General features: G+C 48.2%; 1 protein-coding gene across 3 annotated transcripts in view; it reads left to right on the top strand.

The window, feature by feature from the left end:
* BCL11A (BCL11 transcription factor A) overlaps window positions 1-20,071 on the top strand; it is a 152,278-nt gene that overhangs the window by 57,758 nt on the left and 74,449 nt on the right. Inside the window, exon 4 of one of the 3 annotated variants that reach the window (XR_007766168.1) lies at window positions 17,380-17,432. The exons of 1 other annotated variant lie outside the window; for it this stretch is intronic. The gene's annotated coding sequence lies outside the window, so the exon portion shown is untranslated. Of the gene's footprint in view, window positions 1-1,809; window positions 2,024-17,379; window positions 17,433-20,071 lie in introns of those variants that run through there. One more of the 3 variants, XR_007766167.1, reaches the window with a different exon arrangement.

The raw sequence follows: 20,071 nt of genomic DNA, 5'->3' as shown, positions 1-20,071 counted from the left end.
TGCAAGCATAAACAGCTGCAATTTAACCTCAGTAGTTAGCAAACAAGATACCCTTGAGGTAAGGAGGCTGATAAAAAGAGGGCAGCGATGTATTAAAGATGCATTATTTGGGGGGGTCTATGGATATAATTTAGGCTTCACAAGGTCAGACTGATTTAATTCTCTCTGCAAAGGTCAGTCCGAGGCCTGGCTGTACTAACCTCTGTGCTCTCCATCTGTCTGCACTCCAAGCCAGACACTTTCAATAGGTGATTGTGTGTTCATGACTGGATACAAACACATTGAAATTACCTCCAGGTCTAGGCCTCTGAAAGTGTTTACTTGGAGCCACCGCTGACCCTGGAGTAGCTGGTACCTATGGAACTTTACACTTGGCTGCTGCTTTGAAGTGTTGGGAAGAACATCTGATATTTGCGATTTCCTAATGTTGCAAGTGCTGATGAGTATTCAGCTTCATAAATGCGTCACTGTAGTGTCATAAACCCTTTATGCAGGTTTATTCTATGACCCTTGAAACATGATTTTTTTTTTTTTTTTCAGTACTGGCAAAAGTATAATAAGGGGGGGGTGTGGAACTTACGGTTTTCACTTTCTCCAAAATGAGGAAAAATGAAGAAACTGGTGTTTGTGGACATCTTTATTCGATAGTCCAGGTCTTTTAAAAATCTGCCTCTATAAGCAGGGAATTCTTTAAAAATAATTGACAGGACAAAATAAATATGCAATGTGCTGGTATCTGTTAGTCATTTTCTTGCTGCTTTTTTCACTTCATGCTAAACATTTCTGAATTCTCTTTTCATTTTAAGTAGGAAACAGGTTTATTAATCTGAATGCACCAACTAAGAAAATGAGGCCAGTGAATGCTTTGAGCTTTCAATAAATATTTAGCTCACTGAAATAGCCACACACAGTAAACAGCACTTGCTTTCATGAAAAAAGACCTGTAAGTTTAGTGGAAGATACACTTAATTTTAAAAAAAGTAAGAGACCTAATTTTTTACCTGTATGATTTGGATTAGAAGGAGGTTATGAATTGATATTGCTTTCATTTTAGGTGGAGGGTATAAAGGTAAAATTATACAAAATGGCATGAAATAATTGAATGTACTGTGCTAAAAAAAACCAAAACGAAAAAGGCTCCGCACAGTGTTCTTTCTCTCTGAGATACTGTAAGTCTTCCTTAGGTACAATGCTTATATACACCTGGTCTCAGTAATTATTTTACATTCATACAGTAAACGGACAGTTTCAAAAGTAAAAAAGGGGGATCTGTTTTTGAACCAACAAAATCCAAATCAAGGAATTCGGAGCTTAGGATGCAACTCTCCAGAGTATCTCGTCCTGTGTTGTCTCAAGTGTGCCTACTATAAAGTCACCTAAAAAAGGAGAACTGCAGGAACAATAATACAAATCACAACAAAGTAATTTTAAGTCAGATTTTCAGATTTCCGCCTGTATTCCTCAGTTTAAATAACACCCCTGGTAAACAAATTCTGATCTTAAACGATAAAGACTTCCCCCCCCCCCCCGTATCTTATGAAATCAGCTATTGCTCTTGTGCGTGATGTGCGCTGGTGAATCGGAGAACTGAGGCTGTTTCAGTGGCCCTGCTTTTTTAAATTAGATGAAGGCAGGGAGAGAATCTGTGTAGAGATCACAAAGATTTAGGAAAGTGGTACAGTGTGTAGAACCCTATTTTTTTAGAATATTTGATGCCTGATCCCACATCCCAGTGCGCACACACCCACCCACACACTTCCATTTACTTTCTAAGAGACCGCACTGATGGCCAGCTCACCTTTTCACTAGGTTCAAGGGTTGCTGGAACACCTCTTCTTTTGGAAAGTGTGCTGGTGTGCTTGGATTAGCCACGGGGAGTCGCTGGGGAGTGACACAAGAAGTCAGTCACCCCCTGCAAGATGAACACACAGCCTCTGCAGGGTCCTGTCTCCTGCTGGCCGAAGGAGCTGGTATTTGAACTTGGGTTCTTTTCACTGAGTGGGTATTTTTAGAGTAATTACTATTTGTGGTATTGTTGTCTAGCTACAGGAGTATTAAGGTATTCATTACACCAACTGTTTGCTTTAAAATACTTTGTGGATGAGCTTTTATTGCTCAGGAACGGCGCCAGATGGACAGTCCTGAGGAACAAAGTCCTCATACTATCTACAGAACAGGTATGGCACAAGCAGTGGCACATTAAGTTTTCCTCCTCCGTCTCCCGCTGCCACCAGCCTGATCTCAGGAGGAAGGGGGCACCCGAGAGTCTATGCCTCTTCAGAGAAACCAACATTGAGGCCACCTGCTGAGGTGGTGGATTTGGAGACATCATACTTGACACACCTCCCTGGGGCTCTGGGACCGGGCTCTTGGCAACTTCTTAAAGCATCCTTCCTAGAAGCGGAGGCAATTTTTGGAGCAGTTGCTGTCTATTGCCTGAATCCACACCAAATAGGCTTTACAAATGTTTCTGGCTCCAGCACCTAGGACTGTAATACACCTTTTTGAATCGGTTCTGTCCCTTCAATTAGGGGAGGGGTGCGGTTTCCAACAGAGATTGAGCACCGGTGAGGAGCTGGTAATGTCCATCCTTACGTCAATACTGTAGTCATTCACGCAGAACAAAATAACCTGTTGTGCGTGGTTCCTTAATGACAGTCCCTGTGCTTTGTTTGCATCTTGCTTAGAGTGGCATACTGCTTATCAGAGCCATGGTCTATTGTGGACTGCTTTGTAACAGAGAGGCACTGTCCTACACGCTTTCTGTCCTAAAGTCCGGCTGGCTTCTTGCTTTCCTGAAAAACCAAGCCGAGGACAGGCTGAAAAAGCCACCAGCCCTGTCAGCTCTCAGATGTACTCATCTACCTGGCTGATACGCTGTTTTCTAGAAAGCCTTAGTAGGGTCTAGGCCTTAGGCTAGAACGGCTTAAGTTTAGAATGGAAACACTGACAAACCCTTAATGTGACAAATATTGGCACCTTCCACCGTAGGGTGGTGTTCTGCTGTGGTAACTTCTTAATCGGGGAAGGACCACTTGCAGTACAGCGCTGCTTCTCGTGCTTTGCTTACGTTCTGCACGCTCAAAGGAAAACAAAAAGAAAAACTGGGAGTCTCAGAAAAATATGTTTTTCTCAGCGTAGCACGGAGTTCTGAGTTGGCCTCACGGTGCACTCTTAGGGGCCGTAGGAATTTAAGGGTTCAGGCTTACCTCGTCTCAAAGCACGCATTTTCCCTTTGAAACAGAAAAAATCTTGTGCCACAAAAATGGGCAGCTACTTTTTGATCATGCACTCGTAGCATTTTTTCATGTGAGACATGACATGCTCTGTCAAGCCACTGTATTCCAACTTCCCCTAATATATTTCATTTTTATTAGTGACGAAGGACAGGTGATTTGAATCTTAATACTACAGGGTGATCTGTATGTGAGGAATAGAACACCTAGGCGTGCACTATGATACAGCTATTGCAATGAGCTCGCATGCTTTGCATGTAAATCTCGAGGTGGTTTGCTGTGCCCAGCCCTACTAGGGGCATTGGTGGAAATTAAAATGTGAGGGGTGCAGGCCACTTTTATGCCATTGTATTTCTCTTTCCTATTGTTAAGTTTTCGATTCCCCTCTTCCCTTACATCGTATTTATACTCCTGCTAAGTTCCAAGGGAGCAGAAAAGCTGCTCCTCGTATTGTTGTTATTTTTAAGCAATGCTTTCGACAAGTCGGTCTTTCAGAGAGGAGAAAGCATTAGGCAGGCAGATGAAGACAATTTCTGCATTGGAGAATTACCATCTAACATGTGCTTGTCCTGTGGGATGGAACTGTAACAATTCACAGCTCTCCTGTCCTTGTGCTCCTTGCAAAACTCACTCCGAGTCAAGATCTTCCAGTTTGTGTCCTCCACGTGCCCGAACCTGGCCATTTGGTGTGAATGGCTCCCTGCGCTCCAGAAATGCTCTCCCCTCCGATCCATCGCTGGTAGGAGCAGCGTGTTGGGGGCAGGTTAGCTGAGCTGCTGTTAGGCAAGAAACGGAACAAGCAGGTTAAAAAAAGGTCTGGGTTCCCAGGTGCATAAAGCTGAGGGACAGCAAAGAAATAACTCCGGCTAAGTGGGGGGGGGGGGGGGGAGATGTTATTTTGTTCTTTCTGCTGTAGTGTTTGTGTGGTGAGTTGAGTCTCAGGGAGCGGCAGCTGCCAGTACGGATGGTTTCCCTAAGTGCTCGCAGGGAGTCCTGCTCCCAGCATAGACCAGGACAGGCACTGCCCTGCTGTGGGGCCATCCTCCTGGGATGGGCAGAGGCCTCCCTGCGCTCCGAGCTGATTTCAGAGCCTTGCCCCCACAGCACTCCGGGAGGTCATCGAGTTTACAGGCACTGGAGGAATGTGCTTTCGGCATCGGCAAAGCCTCGGTACCAGAGGAATCGGTTCCTCAGTTTTTCTCTGCAAAAAGGGGGCAGGGGCAGGGAGAGGACAAAGATGAATTTCTCTTGCGATGGACACTAGTGATGCAAAGTGCTGCATAAAAGCTGAGTAACATAAACCCTTCCCTCTTCCCCTCCCACGCAGAGAACCAGAACAAGTTGCATACGCTGCTTTACCTGTATTTTGACGTCTCGGGGCACGCACAGATCTCAGGCTAGCTCTCTATCAGGGACAGTTTCCAGAGTATCGTGTGGGAAGCAGGATCAAACTTTTAATCCCTGAAATTAAAAAGGACATCTTATTTAATAGGGTGGGGGAAGTACTTTGGGCTATTTGCAGGTAATTAAAAGAAATGGTGTTTAACAGTGTGGACAAAATCCTGACCTGAAGCATGATGAACTGTACCAATGCCTTTCATACAGCTAGAAGTTTATAGTGTTCTGGAGTGTTGTTTATGTTACTATAAAAAAAGGTGAGAAAACATATTCAGTTACTTTCTGTTTCCCCCCATTGAGCAGATGGCAATTCATAGCTCAAATTGTTTTTTAAGCCATTTCACATTTTACTAATAAGTACAATATGCTTTTCAACAACAAACCACGCTTAGGCACTTCTGCAGAGGTTACACAATTGCTCAGGTAGCTCAGAAAGCAAAGAGTCTGTGAATCCTGTTGCATTGTAAGGGCAAATGTTTTCCGGTTACTTCTCACGTGGTGGAAAACACCAGCTAAAAATTCTCCTACTTCTTGTTTCAAATTATTTCTAATTTTGGAGGCCGCAAATAATACAGCGTACTTACTTTAACCGCCTAGATTTGAGATTGTTTCCACCAGCTATGTTCCTGGTAGAACAAACCACGCTTTTTAAGGAGCTGAGTGTTCTTTATATTTTAAGTGTATAATAATAGGTGTAGATGGCCACTGGGAAAAGCGAAGAAATATTCAGCAGTTCTATTTCGGGAAGTTTTGGTTCTTTAGAATGAAAGCTGTTAATACTGCACGCGTTGGAAAATTCTCACCATTGCATCCGTGGTTTTATCAAAACCTGTTAAATTATATGAGTGTAGAAATAAGAAAGAGTGGGTTTTATTATTAATTGACACTCATTTTTAGCTGGCATGTGGTGGCAGGTCCTCCAAACAAACCCGAGACACAGATTAGAGCTGAAAGTTTTGGAAATGTTCTAAATCTTTGTAGCATGGCAGAAAGGAAGTGTAATATTAAACTGACAAATTGAATATATCTATTTTTTCAATGTAATTCACAGTTTCTTCCTATTATTTTTTACTACCCGTGGAGATAAAGCAAAACAAATTCCTCAAAACAGAGAGAAATATATTTCCAGATACCTTTTCCTATTAAGCAGTATCTCTCTCTTATACATATGTACTGTCAAATATCTATCCACTCCTTTTCTACACCGTGTTGGCTATGCAAATATTGCAGAACCGACTCTTAACATATGTGCTGTGTGCCTAGCTATAGATATGCAGGAAACTATATAATAATTAGAATCTGCATATATTATCTTGTAATTATAATTTTACATAATGTGTTATATAATCTCAAGGCTGGTATGTGATGAAAAAAATGTGGTTCTGTCAGTATTCTTAGGAAGAAAAATAAAATTATTGCTTGTTACACGTACGTAAATGTCCTGGCAGTGAAGGAGCACGCAAGGATATTAACGCACGGAGTCTATCTCTCAACGATAAAATCCACGCTGGCTGTTATTAAAAATGTAACTCACACCCTAGGAGCGAACAGGAATACCTCGGCAGCATTACTTCTGCTCCAGCTCCCTGCTCCGCAGGGAGGGAGCGGGGAGGGGGGAGCCCGGAGCGCTCCCGTGCGCAGGTGGGCTGGGGGCGCCTCGCCCCTCCGGCCCCGCAGCCCGCCGGGGGCCGGCTCCGTAAGCACCCCCCGGAGTCAAAAATAATCATCTCGGTAGCGGGGAGCTGAGCGCCGCAGGTCGGCGGCGGCCGCCCCGGCAGGGCTGGGACCAGAGGGGGGCCCCGCCGTTCCTTCCCCCCCCCCCCCCCCCCCCCCCGGCAGGCAAAGCCTCGCAGCCGCCGCCGAGAGGCGAAGTTGGCGGGGGGCCCGGCGGCTCCTCCGAGGGGGCTGCGCCGCAGCGCCCCGGGCAGCCGGGCAAAGCCGCAGCCGGTTGTGCTTGGTCGGGGGCGGGGGGTGCTTCCACTTCGAGGGGCTGGGGGAGCGGGGAGCCGAGCGCCAGCGCGGGGAAGAGGAGAAGAAAATGAAGCAGAACTAGGAAGATGACAAAGTGGCGAGCGCTGATTTATTGCAGGAGTCTCTGCTCGTTTCCAGCTATTGCAACGCGCCCGAGCGGCCCCGGCCCCCGCCCGGTGCGGAGCGGGGCGGCCCGGCGGGGCTCGGGCCGGCTGGAGCCGCTACCGAGGGGCTGGCGGGGCTCGGGTGCGCTGCGAGCCGCTGAGCTGAGCCCGCCCTGCGCCTTCCTTCGGCGGCACGAACGCGGGGGCTGAAACAACAGCAGCGTCAAAACATTCTCTACCGGGGCCGCTGCCACCGCTGAAATGGGGCAGGAGGGGAAACCCACCGTAAAAAAAAAAAAAAAAAAAAAAAACCTGAGTACGCAGGGAAAACAACTGAGTGAGCTGCAAATAAATAAATAAAAGGCAAAGTAAATCAGATGGAATCACTAGGCGTTCATTCCCAATAAACAGTAAGCTTTATAATTTCCAGGTGTTGGGGAAAGCCGTTGTCTTGTAGTTTCTAAATCCCTGCTGGGGGGAGGGAGGGGGAGAATCTTTGGAGGTGAATGAAATATCAAATCACGAGGCTCTATGTAGATTTATGATTGCATAAGAGGCTCAATCATTTCCATATATTGAAATGTGCTGTCCTTTCCGCAACTGCCCAGCCCTTGGAGGGAGAGAGACGCTCGATTCCGCCTTGATCAATGCTGTGAAGCAAGGAGGAGGAGAAGGGGGGGACCAGGCTGGCACCAGATGGAGCAGGGTCTAGGGAAAGGTCAAGGTTAGCTCAGGCTGCTATTGAATCGGTTGCAGCCTCACAGATAGATCTCTGCCTCGGAGGCACCCACTGGGGCTTCTCAGAATCAAATCTAATAGAAAAGGCAGTCACAGAATGAAATCGCTTCATCTGAATGCTAAAATTGTTATTAGGCTACATTAGAGAGATACCGGGCACGTGATTACCAAAAAAGGAAGCATGCCTAGCAGTTTGCGACTGAAATAAAAGCTGTGAATATGTTGATACCATCGGTAATGTGCAAGGATAATAGATAACAGGAGAGAGGGGCAGGGAGAGATGTGTGTGTGTAACGAACAGATTAACGTATTGATGCATACATATGTGTCTGTATAAAATTATTTGTATTCGTATATCCGTCTGTATGGGGGTATGTTTGTATGTACGCGGATAGCAGCCCTCGACTTCTTGCGAGTCCTGCAGCGGCCGTGGTCCTCAGCGGTCTGAGGATGTTTGTGAATTGATTTGGATGGCAGTTACGGACCAAGAAGTGGGAGCCGACTTGGAGGAGAGGTTTGTTGGTGGGTCCTCACAGGACTCCACCTGCAACCACCCTCGACTTGCGTTGCGGTGGTGTGCTGTCACTTGGATTTTTGATTTTAAGTCCTTGTGGAGGCACAGGGCTCCGGCATTGTTCAAGGCCTCTCTTTTTCTTTCTCGTCTCGGGCAAAACTCTGTGAGGAAACGTTACTAGGTGCTTACACATGTGTACACACCCCACACACTGGACACAGGAGCGTGACGCAAGCACACACATACGTGTTTGGAGCAGTGATGCTGTCAGCTGGCGTTCAGAGATCAAAGTGAGCTCTTCCCAGTTACCATCTCTTCCACATTACTGATTCTTTAACCTACAGCACAGCTATACCTTAAAGAAGGATTTAGTCTTGTAAAATAAATGCTGGCTACACTAGATTAAACATGATGACTGCACTCTAAGGGTTAATAAATTTAGAATTAACAGATCATCCCAGCTTGATACAGCTACTATAGATGATTTAATATGCAGCCTAAGCAGGTTGACAGTCAGCTCACAGATGCAGATAAGATCAAACAGTCTCTTGATTCAATAGATTGAATGGTTGTACTGAGTGTCTGGAAGGTGAGTGACAGTACGTATATGGTAGGGGTTCTGGTAAAGAAGGGCTTCGATTCCCTACTGCTGTGCACTGCACTGGTTTTCCTTTTCTAGCAGTCAACCTTTTCCAGCAATCAAGCCTGGAGTTAACATGAAAAAAAACCCATCTCAAATATAGTTGAGGAGAGTTATTTGAAGTTTTCAGTAATGAAAAGCTCTGCACTTTAATAGTAATCACCATTACTATTGCTAGTCTGCACTTCAGATTCCTTCTCCGCGGACAAGGCCATCGCCGCCCCCTCCGTCCCACAGGGAGTCTCATCTGTCCACAGCCTCTGTCTGTCTGTCCACACTAGTCCCCTTCCCTGGCAGACCTCAATCCACAGAAGGAAGGTATTTTGGAGGCAGAACGGCGACACCTTGCCCGAGTCAGCCCCTGGGGCTTGGTGAGTGCAACCCTGCCCTAACGTGATCTGCCGTCCAGAAGCTTCAGCTGTAGGAAACCTCAATGGGTGCGAAGTGAAGACAATTCGCCTGCTTGCTTTCTCAGCTCTCTTGCTTTTCTGGCTTAAAAGTTCATGCCTGTAGTAACTCTTCTGTGGTTTATGTTTTCCTTCTTGCTCTCCTGTCCTATTTAAACGGGAACGTAAAACAGTCCTCGTTGGAGGCTGGTGAGCAATGAGATGACAGAGTGGTCTCTAACAATTTTTATTATTTGATCAAGAGTAAAAGCTCCACCTGAACCATTAGATTTTACCGTATGAATACGATTCCAGGCAATTTTAAAAATGCATATTACGTATTCAATAGACCGTCACAGATCTGATTTGTATCTTATTGTGTTATATGGGGCCACCACCATACTGATAGGAATATTTGTGTTAAAGTTACTGCACGTCTGAACACTTACAAATTCGCTGTATTGTTTACCTTGGTGTGTTTTTTTTTTTTAAACACCCAAATGCTCAGACCATGGTTTTGACGAATGCCCTGCAAAATGTTGGTGGAATAAGCAATGCTGCTTTGAATTTACCAGCAGAGCAAACCCAGAATCCACACGAGATCACCGTTTGTCTTTGTGATTTTTAAAATGGTCTCACGTACTTTTGCAAATGTTTACCTGTGAATTACGCTTTTGTTTTAATTTGGAAACCAGCGGTTCCTTTTAATCCCTCAAATGCAGAGTTAGAAAAGAGAGGGCCTTAGCATGTGTTTCAGACTACGGATCCATACAGAAGCGTCCCCAGATTTTCCTGAGTAGGTCTGCGACACCGCGCAGGGATGAGCCAGTCCTCTCCCCACCCTGCGCCCAGGAGCACCTCTCAGGTGAGCCGATGGAGGCACGAAAATCTTGACCTTGTAATTAGGGAGAGGCGGTATCAAACTACCCGTGCTCCTCAGGGCAAACGAGGAGGACTCAAACACCCCTTGCGAAAGAAAGAAGTAGAAAAGCCCACAGACGCGCACAAAAAGGCCGTGTGAGCGAGCGTGGACGCAGGCACGAGTTAGAGAATTCGTGGGAATCAAAAGAGCGCTTTCCTGGCTGCGGTGCCCTTTGCCGAGCCCCGCTCCGGGGGCCCCGCGGAGGCTGAGCCGCGGAGGGGGGCGGCGGCGGGCGCGGAGCCGGGGGGGCTCGGCCGCGGAGAGGGGCGGCCGGGCCCCGCGGATTCCCCCCCCCGCGGCGGCGATGCCGCTTCCCAAGGCGGAACCAGCGAAACCAGTTATCTGGCGGCAATTTGCATATTTATGGTGCCTCCTGCCGTTCTCCGTGATTGCTTTACAGGCAGGAAAGGTAACAGAAAAATATATAACCCCCTCTAAAAAAATGGCAAAGAGGCTCATACGTGCACAGGGGCTCTGATAGAAGAGTAAGCCGGGTAAAGCCCGTGGCAGGAAATGTGTTTGCCAAACAGTTTTTTGTCTTAGGATTTGAAGGCAGTTGTAGGGTGGTTTGTTTTTTTTTAAAGTTCCGAGGCTGAAGATGCGAGGTCCGTGCTTCTGTGCAAACTGCTAGAGACAAGCACTGATCATTTCAGGGAAAAATAATTAGCCTCGTCATATTCGCTGAATGTATACATCTAAGGAGGAGGCAATCCTTGGAGAATGGGAAAAGCATTCAATAGACGCTTTAAAAGTATAGTGTCATGGTACATATATTTTTTAGTCCCACTCATAAGCAATGTACAAATGTGCAGTATGGCTTTGAATATAAAAGCTAATTAGGTCTCAATAGAGAATAGTTTCATTTTTATTGGCTCTAAGTACAACGGCTGTCTAAGATACACCTCAGCTCCGAGGTGCTTTTGGCCTTCCTCGTAGGAACTGCCGTGGCTGTGTCCCCATACATCCCTATGCGTTCAGATACCTTCAGTTCTGGGTAGCATGAACCAGGGTGCCAGGAGGTCTGTAGCTCACCTCTGCCCTGTGCTGAGGAGCCCTTCGGAGCTGTTCAGGAGGAGGGGATCGCAGTGGACCACATCGCTCCAGCCACGTCTAGACCAAACTTCTTCCTGCTGCCGGTGGGGAATAGCACTTAAAGACCGGTGCTATGATATGGCCTGTTATTTACCCTGCGTTTATCTATAGCGCCTATCACCATAATGTCTGAGGGTGGGGGACTTCAGCATAGATAGTCTATGGATCTCTCTGCACGTGTTTATATCTATTTGTCTCTCGGCACTCAGATGCTGTGAAACTTAATACGATAGGGCAAATTAAAGTCTAAATTGTGAATATGTTAATTTCAGCATGGTAATATCAAACATTGGACGTATTTCTGATTTCTGTATTTAATTTTCCTTGCTTTTTTTTTTTTTTAAATGCTGGGGAATAGTTGCTCACTGAACAATAGCATTAGTACAATAACTCCCCCCAACCCCAGCATTCATACTTAATGCACATCAGCTTTCTATGTAATACTATACAATATACTTGCATGTTATTTTAATTGAGTGAAATCTTATTCATACTGGTGGTAGAAGGCATTCTTTTCACTGCAGTCAGAATTCATACTGTACCGTAAAAATTAGATGTGCTGACAATAACAAATGGTGGCAAAACTATCCAAACTGCTCAAAGAAGTGGGCTCTTATCACAGGTTATTCACCACCACTCCCGCTACCTCTCAGCACTGCATCTTTCTGTGCAGCTTTGGGCTATGTAATAATATATTCTGACTACAGAGAGTTGCATTAAAATACTATTGTAAGCATTCTAACAATTAAGCTGAAATTTTGCACGGAATAAATATGGCAAAGAAGAAAATCCACAGTAAAGCTGTCCTTATTTTTAAATGCAGAAACAGATCTCTGCTATCTCAACAATTAATTCTTTTTCATCTGGATCCTCACACAAACTATGTCATGTTCTGCAAAGCACGTGCATTTCTTCTTTGCTAAAGCTGAAAGCTAAACCTAAATGTCACCTGAAATAGTAATATAAAACAAATATAGAGAATGATGATTGTGTATGTTAAATTTCAGTTCAGTGCATTCTAAGTGACTAAAAGTTGAAACTCTAAAAAGCAATGTAATAGTTGTTTACAAAAGATGTTAAGGCGCCAATCTAACAGCATGCTTGAGTACATGCTTACTTTAAGCGTGTAAGTACAGCTGATGTGCCCAAAGATAAATATGTGCTTAAGAATTTTGCAGTACCCAAGGCCAAGTAGATTCCTCTGGTAGGGGATATATCGAGCAGGGTTAGAGGAGGAAAATCCTTTTATATTGCACTGTCCTTCTCTATTGTCCCTCACGCCAAGTGTGCTAGGAGGAAGGAGGGACTGTGTTTAGTAGCATACAAGAAAACAACGAAATCTTTCCTCATCTTGTGTAGCAAAACTAATTTCTCAATGGAAATAACTTCTTTTTGATGGCTGATATTTGGTTTCTCAGATTAATGAATTATTTTTGTTATTGTACCTTTTTTTAAATTGATTTGAGGTATAGTTGGGTTTATTTTCAAGACAAGATGTTTGCAATTCCTCCTTTTCCTGCCTGCCACATCTAGAGTGGGGATTTCCAGATTTCCTCATAGGGAGATGTTCTGGTTTTGGCTGGGATAGAGTTAATTTTCTTTTTTCTGTCCCGAAACCAAGACAGGAGAGTTTGAGCCCCCTGGATCTAATCCTGCACAGAAGTGTGAAAAGCTTCTCCTTACGATCCCGAGACGATCTTGTTCATAAACAACGGCTGTGCTAAAAGATCAGTAGGTGCCCCACATATCTGGTCAGGATCAGACCAAGTCTGTCCAGCTCTCCTGCCCTTCTTTGCTGATGAACAGATACTTTGGAGATGAAGCGTGACTGTGTGCCGTTTTTGGACATGCTGCTAGTTTAAACCTCGCGTTACAGGCTGTTTGTTCCTGGTTTGAACCTGGAACCAAGAGTTTGCCCCTGTAGGGCTGGGAGCCTGGCTTAGCCTTTCCTATCCGTGCAGCTTGCTCATCACTTCTGAGTTCAGCTGCCTCCGTGCTGGTGGGTGCTATCTCCCCGTGGCCTGAATTGGCTGTAGTTCTTTACCTTGTGCTAGCCGGGCATCTCCCCCAACTTAGCAGCTAAAATCAGAAAACGAATCAAAAAAGATGTTTGTGTCAATGACCTGTCTTCCTAGTGCTCATAGGCATGAAGATAGTGACCTGCTTAGGTAAATGACTTGGGATCTCAGCAGTGACTCAAAAGGACCAACTTCTCTGAGCTTGTGCCATCATCAGTTTCCGTGAGGCCAAATAGAGTAGCCCTGATGAATGCAGGGGATGTGTGGAACATCTTGCTCAGGAGAGTCTGGCTTCTCACAGTGCTTTGTTTCAGAATGACTTGCACACAATAAACCTGCAGCGAGAGAGCCCGATGCTGCAGCCTGGCTTGGTCAAAACTCTTCCTGAAACCAATGGAGATGCTGCTCATGAGTTCAGGCGTGCAGCATGGTGTCCCTGCTCTGTAACTGTTTGGTGAGGTGGGCCTGGAAACTTTGTGGGGTCTGGCTCTCTGAGAGCAATCTGTTTCTTCATGGCCTGGGCTTGTAATCGTTTTCTGTTAGGGTCAAGGAAAATTCCAAGTTCGCATCTTAACCAACCATGTACGCTTGGGCTTAGTGTGATTTGAGGTGATAAAAACCACCTCTGAGAAGTTTAAAACTAGTGAAAAGTGTTAGGGAGAGCAATTCTCAGTAAAATCGTTTGTAACACAGAGTGATATCTAGGCTTACGCTCAATGTTCAAAGTCGAACGGCTCATCCCTTTCAAAGTGATGCCAACGCACACATGGGACTCACTTCCACACATTTTGGGGGGGAAGGTAAAGCCCAAGAAGATGAAAAGATTCCAAGAAACTGTTAGCAAAGATAACAAAATGACCAACGCTCTGCAAGATGTTTTCCTGTCCCTAGCTATCCTCGCTGCATCTATAGGTAATCGAGTTGACCTATACACTGTACTGTAACGTGCCAGAGCTGTATTTTGGATTGTGGGTTCAGTGAGCGCCTTCCCTTCCCAGCACGGTGGTTGGCATAAAGGGGCCTGAGAGATGTGTGACTGGCAGCGTATCGCGATGCAGCTGATGTGCAAAGCAGACACATTTTATGAGCTTTAGCTCCCTCCTGTTTGAGGCATTTATGTTCTCTTTATCTTACACGTTTAGCGCTCTCTTTTGAGATAGATCTAAGTGCCATTTCTTGTTCATGGTCTCTTATCAGTGTATGGGTACACATAGGTGGGTGTGGCGCGTATGCCCCGTGAACTCTTTTGGGCAGCTGTAGCTTTAACTTGGGTACCTCTATATATGCTGTTCAGTATGGAGCTTCAGAAGAGCTAGAAGTACCAAATTCATACCCTAGATGTCAGTAAAAGAAAAAAACATTTAAACCCATTAAAAATCGTTTTATAAAGGTCTGTGAATCAAGCAATGGGTTAGCCAATTATTCATAAGATAATTCCCTATATGGACTGACAGTTTGAGTCCCAAGTTTCAGCTCAATCAAATTTACACAGCCCAAGTTATAACCTCTTCAAGATGGGGATTGTAACAGGAGCACTGACAGACCTTAACTACTGTGCCTCTTTAGTAACGAAAGCTCAACTATTTCACTCGTGCGGTGGCTGCTGGTGTGCTGCTATAATTAAGACTGTATGGATTTGCATTATAGGTCAAGTTCTGGGAGGTTTTAAATGCACATAGTTTAAATCATGTTGGCTTGAAACCTAGGACAGAAACTGTCAGGGGCACGTTACATGTTTACTTATAAAAAGATAGATAAAAATTAAACATACAAAATGACAAATAGCTAAGTAAGTACTAGAGCAGTACAAACTAAAACCAGTTTGGCTGAAATCAAACATTTGATTAAAAATGAGATTTTATGGGCATTTACTAGTGCCTTCCTCTGCCTGCCCATGCACAAGCAAAACTGTTTGTATGCTTCAAAGGAGGGTTTTTGCCATTTGAAAGTCTGTTTCCTGAGCGCTCTGTGCCATTTATTTTATAGTCATCCCCAGAAAGTCCAGTCAAGGTTCAGGGCTCCATCGTGCTGGATGCTGTGCAAGCAGAGGCAGGCTGAAATCCCAGACCTTGCTGAAACCCATGGAAAAAGTCTCCCCGAGTTCAGGGTTTTATTCTGAGTCCTGCCTAGGGCAAGCCGGTAACGAAATCTTTCTGTCACCTGGCGCTCAGATGTTTGTGATCCTGCACGGACTCGCTGCTGTGCGCCCTGCGCTTGCTAGTAAGCGCTTGCAGAATCGGAGTTTATTTTGAGCCTTTTATTAAAAAAGGGAAGGGGGAAAAAAAAAGAGAGAAAAGGAAAAGCAGCGTGCCCAAGTTTCTCGGGCGGGAATACTAATGCACATACTATTTCTAGAACGTGCAAGTCCTCTGCTCATTCACGGGGAGTCAGCCTGGTATGATAAGAGTTCCACCCACGTTGCCTCTGCCTGATTGAGACTATCAAGACGGTGTCGGAAAGCACCCCGTGCGATCTGCCGTTATATAATGCAGCCCAGCTCCGGAGAACTGGCAGAATTTTGGAATTTGTATTTGGTCCTAATGTTCTGTACCGAGTTGGCAAGTGAGATTCCTGCTCTGAATGAGTGACAGTTGGAGCTTTGAAGCAGGAACATTTGCCCACCAAAGTTGCTGAACTCACCCACTGCCAAGTCTGTCACTAAATTAGCAGATAGGCAAGGACAGCAGTACGTGGTATGAACTGTGTCACGCTCCTTTGCACCTTTGGGTCCTGATCCTGTGCGGGAGGACTGCGTTGCCCGCCTATGAGACGGACGAAGGCCACACTTCTCAATTTTAGGCAGTTTTATGTCCCTTCCTACAGCAACCTCTGAGCATCTCACATGCTTGAATGGAGGGAGGATCACACTATTTTTCAGAGAGAGAGCTGAGGCATGAGAAGAGGGACAGATGCATTTTGGCAGATTTAAACGCTAAACTAATTTTTATAGGGTAAATGTTCTCACCCGGGCACTCTGCCCTGCTGCTGCAGGTTACTGCCCCTGCCCCGGGACGGCAGAGTGGGACGGGTGCCCACCTCTGCCCTCAGCTGCTCCAGGGCATTAGCTGGTGTCTCGGAGCTCTGGTTCGCATAGGACAGATTGAGGTGGGACGGCCGCTCAGCTAATGAGGCAGACCCTTCTCCGAGGTTCGTCTCCCCTTGTAGGCAGCCTGAAAACCACCATGGCCCTGGTTTCAGCGTGTACCTCGGAGTTTGCCCGCGCGCAGCGGAGATGTGGGGCCACATTCCCTCCGCCTGACTTTGCTCTGGGGCTGAGAGTCCGTAGCCAAAGAGCAGCTGATAAGATGGCTGGGGGTGACAGCAACTCAAATCGCTGCAGCAGGATTGCGGGGCATCCTCCGTGGCTTGGGCGAAGAAAGGTTGTGGAGGAGCAGAAGGTAACACACAAGTTTGCCTGAATCCTCAGAGCCTAATCATTGGGTCATCTGCAGCGCTGGCCTGGGTTTGTTTTCACCTGCCCTTCTAATCTACCAGCATTTCTAGGTGTTAGCAGTCAGTGTTTGAGCATTTCTAACTGTTTTTACCCGCCACGTTCACTAGGTTCATTAGTATAACTGAGCAGAGTGACACCACTGTGTAATAGGTACAGAGAGGGCTAAAGATGCTCTGTGTGTCGGAGAGGTGCTGTGGTGGCGGCTGCGCTGGAAGCAGGGAGTAGAGGGGATGACACAGGAGGAGGAGGGCATGGGGTGCAGTGGGGCAACGGCGGGGTGCGTTGCCCTTGCTCCCACGGCTCTTCTGAAGTGCTCTCACCCCTGGCTGTGCTCCCTGGCCCTGCTTTTGCCACCAGCGCCGGGGCGAGCTCGGAGGCCTCTCACCCCCCCGGGACAAGCCGGGAACGGTTCCTGGGGGGCTGACCCCGCCATCGCCAGCTCTGGAGGCCGTCCAACCCCCCCCTTTCCCCGGGGTGTCCGGGCCGAGGCGTGCACCCGGCCGCTTGCGGGGGAGACGACGACGGGGGGACGGACCGGGCGGGGAGCGGCGCTCAGACCGGCGAGGTTCGGGGGCGGCGGGGCGCGGACCTCCCCCCCCCCCCCAGCGCGGAGCGGGCGCCTCGGGGCGGGCTGCAACGGGGCGGCGTTTCTGGGGTTAACGTGTCTCGGGGGGGTGTGGGGGGGTGTAGGGGTGTGTGTGGTGTGGGGGGGTGGGTTAGCCCGGTCCTGCGGTCGGAGGTGGCCCCGTAACCCTCCCCATCAAGAAGGCAGCGCCCCGGCGCTGGGGCTGAGGCTGTAGCAAACTCCCTCGCAAGAGCTGTTTGTTGACCACATTCACGTTCAGAGCCCTGAAGCTAAAAGCACTTTACACCATAAAATAAAAGCACTGTCTTTTTTTCTAAAAGGTTACGTCTGGAGGCCACGCTGCTCATACTTCATACAGAAAACTACTGAAAGGGCTATGAAATCCTCTATGATTTACACTCCCTCTCAGTGCATTAGGATATAGATCTACTCGACTCTAAAAATACTGTGGAGTTTCTAACCGACGTGAATATATGTGCATTATTTCAGAAAGTCTGTTAGAAAACTTGTCAACACATTATAAAGCATAAACCAGGACTTGGCCATTAAATACAGAGATCAGAGACAGAATATATACTGCAGGAAGTACCGAGAAAAGTCCCTCCATTCAAAAAAGGTCTATTAGCTAAAAGTTTACACACAATATACACCAAAGGGTTTAGAGAGAGCCCGTGGACCGTAATTACAAGGCATAAATGGAATCAGTAAGGGCTTTACGGTCCCCAGCGTAGTTAACTGGGCTGCCAGAAAATAATTTTAATATTGTCATAATTTATTACCCACGGAAAGCCACATCAAGGATTGTAAATACAGTTACTTTGTGTCCACGACTGCTCGTTAAACAGCCTCGTTCCCTTCCCCTAAAAATACAGTAAAATACAAACCCACCTGCATTATTAATCTGCGGTTATGCCGTGTTAAAAATGTCTTCTGACTCCTTTTCTTTCTTGAGGTTTGTTATCTCCCTCCAATCACATGACAATGCGAAGCGCTGGGGGGAGGGGGGGCCGGGGAGAGCACAGCACTATTGCGATCAAATACCAATATTAATAATTATCCAGCCAGGATGAAATATTGTTTTTAAGGCAGCGAGTTTCCATTTAATTCGAGGCATTTTACGGTGCTGGAATTAAGGGCATGCTAATGGTAGGAACATCCTCGCTGCCATTCATGAAAGCATCTGTAAAATTAGCTCCTGACTGTAGGTTTTAAGATGAGGTCTGGGAAGTCACCTCTGGAATCTCAAACACGGGTACGATAATAAAACAGGTTTAGTTGTAAATAAGTGCTTAATTTGCTATGATTTTTTAAAGAAAATCAATGAAATGTTGCCTGTTATTTATTGGGAATAACCACAGATAGGTATTCTGATGCAGGTTGGCTTCAGAGAGCGCACAACTGCGTAATGAATTGTAATTCAGAGGACTGTTAACTGTGAACCACAGAACCTTTCAGGGGTAATAAAGTCATTACTTCTTACATTGCAGCCACCTTGAAAAGCTTTATACGTGCTATTATATATAAATCAAATCCCATATATATCTCTCTCTCTGGTACACACACACGCCTGTTTATATACGTTTCGCACAAGAACATATGTACGCCTGGCTACGGCAGCCAACCCTGAAAGGCGGCGTGAGCCCCAAAGCCAGGAGCAGTTGGCTATTGTCACCTGCGGCTGGGTCCCCCCGGAAAGTCACGCGGGACAGGCATTTGCTTTCCGTACACCCCCCACCACCCCCCCAGCAGCCACGGGGTACATCCCTAGGTGCGGAGGTGACAGGCATAGCTGGGTTCGCCCGTCTCGATGTATGAAGGAGGGGAGCGGCGGGGGGGGGGGCCTGACCGGCGGCGGGGGGCGGCGGGCGGAGCCGCGGGGCGAAGCGGGGGGGGGGGAAGCTGCTGGCGGGAAGCTGAAACCGTCCCACGCCGGAGCGATTCGCCCCGGCCTCTGACAGCTCCGCCGGCGGCGCGGCCGGGCTCGCCTCGCCAACAGGTCCCCGCCGCCCGCCCGCCGAGCCCCGGCCTCCGCCCGCCCCCTCGGTTCCCCGGGCGGCGTCCGGGCGATCGCAGCTCCGCGCGTTAAAGTCTTTCTTACGGTGGCGGGCAGCTTCTCGTCCCCCCTTGCCTCCCGTCCAGCTCGCTCGCTCTCTTCTCCCGCGGGGCCGCCCGGCGCTCCGTCTCTCCGCCTCCGTCCTGGGCACGGTTATCCCCCTCGCACTCCTTTCGCAGCCGCACTTTGCTCCAACCGCCCGTTCGCCTCCGGAGCTTAATTTCTACTGCAACCTGATCCCTCCCCGTGCCGGCAGCCTCTGCGTCTCTCCGTGTGTTTTCGGCGAAGTTGCAGCCGCCGCTGCCGCATCCTCCCAACTCCAGCCACTTCTCGGTGCCTCCCGCCGCCTCGGCTCTCCCCCCGCCCTCCCCCGGTGCCAGCCCGCTGCCCGCGCCGCCCCGCCGCCGGCAGCCCCGCGTTTCGCTTTCGTTAAGAGACTGTCGTTGCGGGCAGGGCTCGGAGCGCCGCCGGGGGAGGGGGGCTCCGGGCTGGCGGGCGAGAGAAGCCCGCGGGGAAAGCTGCGAGGTCCCGCCGCCCTCCTTCCCCCCCCGCCCCGCTCCTGCGGCTTCTCCTCCCGTGCCTGCCGCTTCCTCGCTCGCGAAACTCCGCTCGCTTCTCCTCCGGCCCGCCCCGGGGCAAGGAGCCCGGCTCGGCGGCGGGGCGAGGCCCGCCGCTCCCCGCCGAAGTTTCCCGCGGGCCGCGGCCCGGGCCGAGCCCCCGCCGCCCCCCAACTCCCCGCCGAGCCGCCGCCGCCGCCGTCCCCCGGGGACGGGCCGCAGCTCCCGGGAGGAGGGGACTCCGCGGCTTCGAGGGGGGGCGAGTGGGGAAGCCGGGAGCCGGATGGCCCCCCCTCGCTTTTTGGGTGGTCTCCGGTCCTACCTGGCTTCCCCTAGCTCTCCCACCTCCTCGGCACATCCCGAGGCTAGCCTGCCCCGCAGCCCTCTCTGCCTGTCTTTTGC

The sequence above is a fragment of the Gymnogyps californianus genome, chromosome 3 (assembly GCF_018139145.2).
Source record: "Gymnogyps californianus isolate 813 chromosome 3, ASM1813914v2, whole genome shotgun sequence".
NCBI classification, from domain to species: domain Eukaryota; kingdom Metazoa; phylum Chordata; class Aves; order Accipitriformes; family Cathartidae; genus Gymnogyps; species Gymnogyps californianus.
The sequence above is the reverse complement of the archived record's forward strand: the minus strand, read 5'-3'. Positions and strand labels throughout refer to the sequence as shown.